Source organism: Arachis ipaensis, chromosome B08, assembly GCF_000816755.2.
Source record: "Arachis ipaensis cultivar K30076 chromosome B08, Araip1.1, whole genome shotgun sequence".
In the NCBI taxonomy this organism is placed as follows: Eukaryota; Viridiplantae; Streptophyta; class Magnoliopsida; order Fabales; family Fabaceae; genus Arachis; species Arachis ipaensis.
In genome coordinates this window covers 113,741,054-113,744,022 of record NC_029792.2, presented here as the reverse complement: position 1 = coordinate 113,744,022, position 2,969 = coordinate 113,741,054, and the positions used below count along the sequence as shown (strand labels likewise).

General features: G+C 35.1%; 1 long non-coding RNA gene across 1 annotated transcript; it reads right to left on the bottom strand.

The window, feature by feature from the left end:
- LOC110266033 lies at window positions 1,530–2,328 on the bottom strand. The gene is made up of 2 exons (XR_002352900.1): window positions 1,939–2,328; window positions 1,530–1,817 (listed from the first exon to the last, which is right to left on the bottom strand). It is a non-coding gene; the product is annotated as an uncharacterized LOC110266033 (long non-coding RNA).

Below are 2,969 nucleotides of genomic sequence, written 5' to 3'. Positions count from 1 at the left end.
AGACTGATTGGATGAAGATAGCAGGAAAGCAGAGGTTCAGAGGAACGAAAAGCATCTCCATTCGCTTATCTGAAATTCCTACCAATGATTTACATAAGTACCTCTATCCCTATTTTATTATATATTATTCGAAAACATCATTATCAATTTATATCTGCCTAACTGAGATTTGCAAGGTGACCATAGCTTGCTTCATACCAACAATCTCCGTGGGATTCGACCCTTACTCACGTAAGGTATTACTTGGACGACCCAGTGCACTTGCTGGTTAGTTGTATCGAAGTTGTGAACTATGGTATTGGCACTATGTTCTTGGCGCCATTACCAGGGAAAGAAAGAGCCATGAATTTTACATAATTAAAGCATAATCACGATTACGCGTACCAAGTTGCTCACGTTGCCAGGGATTGCTTGAGCCTGGACATCACAATTTCGTGCACCAACTACCGTAATATCATTGACTTATGACTCGAGTATAAGGAGTTGAATATTAGGGTGTTACACAATGAACTACACATAAATTTGAAGCACATGCATGATCAAGGTACATTGTTGAAAAATCTCAAAACTCAAAATTGATACTTCCTCCGTACAATAAAAGCAACTCTAATAGTTTACGTTTTAAATTTTGGTAGATTCAAAACTACATAAATTTAAACCTAAATTTTCGTATGTATTCTAAAAATACCGAAACTTCAAAATGTAAGGGAATTAAGGGTTGTTGTAACACATGTAATGCTTAGTAAATTGTTAAATTATTATTACAAGTTGATGGAGATCAACACAGTAAGGACAACATTAGAAGCAATTAACTAATACTACATTAAAACTTTAAAATGAGAAATATTATTGGACACAAATTTTAATCTGAAAAGAAAGTTATTCATAGACGAAAGAATTGTGAGGATCTTACAGTTGAAAGTCCAAGAGATTGGTGTTCTTCTCGGAAATTTTCAGTAACATAGGCCTGTTAGAAAGAGAGCATGTCAGTGGAAGTTTAAATGATAAAAGTTTTAATTATTTCCTACCTCATTGTAGATTAATTTTTCAACATGTCAAATTATCAAAGTAGAAATTATTGTAAAGAAAGATACCATGACAGGTCCAAGCAAAGTAGCAAACCATTTAGACTTCCAAGAAGAAATCTCATGAGAATTGCCATCCAAAAGCTTGTGCTAAGACCAAACAATGTGTTGAAAATCACACTGAAATCATAATTATCGAAAAACACATCACACAGCTTAAAAAATAATTTATTCTCCTAATACATTGCATTAATAGTATCTGCACATAAATCAATCCCTTTCTCCAAAAGCACATGCACTGCGTTGATCCTCCCTTTCTCCAAAAGCACATTGGCCATATTCAATTGCAAAACTTCAATCATGAAAAAACAAAAAATGACTCCTTTTACATAAACATATCTGGATAAGGATCTACATAACATATCTTGATCTTCTAACACCATAACTAGCAGCAATTGAATAACTGATTTAATACTTTTTATACATTATATTAATTTTAATGTATAAAGAACCTTTCATCCCTCCATAATGAGAGAGAGTACCATGAAAAGGACTGATAACATATAAAATTTTCAACAAAGACATGCATAGATGAAAGATACAATCAAGAATGGCGATTATTATAAATTCAGAGATGAAGTTTAAGAAAATGTGAAAATACTGTGTAAAGAGAATCAGCTCCAAAGGCAGCAAACTTGGACTCTCCAGTGACACTTGAACCCTCTGGCAGTGCCAATTGCTTCTTGACTATGTCACAGACCTTCTGAACTGTCTCCTTGTCTCCTGGTTTGCCTGCACAAAATAACAAAGTTCATAGTAGTCACAGACCTTCTAAATTGTTGCATTATATATTTCAGTAACCATAAAATAAAGAACAATTTGCAATAAAAAGAGCTTCGATGAAAAAATTCACATTTCAAATCAGCAGAAGAGCCTCTTCATAATGCAACAATGAGAAGTTGAACTCAGTTGTAGTTCATCCGTGAAGGTTGAAAGACGGCACTGAATTCTCAAATTGATGAGTTTTAGGTCAATCATCAATGGAGGTTTTAGAGTTGAAGAATGAAACTGAGCAAAGAGAAAGAGAGAGAGTAACTGAAGGACAGAGCAACGGTGACACGAGTGTGACGGCGACGCGAGTGTGACGGAGAGACGATGGACATAGCGGCAGTAGAGCGAAGACGGCATAGCGGCAGTAGAGCGAAGACAGCGCGACGGCAGTGGAGTGAACTGAGGAGAAATGGAGAAGACACGAATTAGGGTTTAATTTATGAGATAAAATGTAATAGGTGAATTGGGATGAAACCAGGGAGGGGTACTAACTAAGGTATTTCATATAATATTTTTTTTTTAAATTAGCGACCATTTTATGACCGGAAATTAGTAACCAACCAATTTTTATTTATTTACTTATTGATTGGTTGCAAAATCGGTCGCTACATTTGAAAATAGCGACTGATTATGTGACCAAGAGTCCTAAAGACATTCTTTCCTTTGTTTTGGTTGCTAATTCAGTCGCTAAATTAAAAAATAGCAACCGATTTAGCGACTAATTTTATTTTGGTCGTATAAGACTAATTGGTCGCTAATTCGGTGGCTAAGTGACTGCTTTTGTGAGTCACTAAAATTAGTTGCTAACTTAACAATTAGCAACCGATTTAGTGACCAGTTATTTAGCGACCGAATTAGCGACCAAACAGTTATTCACCCTATTTCACTATCAGTTGCAAAATCGGTCGCTAAAATAAAAATAGCAACCGATTTTGTGACTAACAGTTCCAAAGACGTTACTTTCTGTTTTGGTTGCTAATTTGGCACTAAATTAAAAAACAGCGACCGATTTTAGTGACCAGCTTTATTCTGGTTGTATTATAACTTTATCAGTCGCTAATTCGTTTGCTATTAGTGACCGATTTAGCGACCAATATTTTTTTGGTCCTAGAA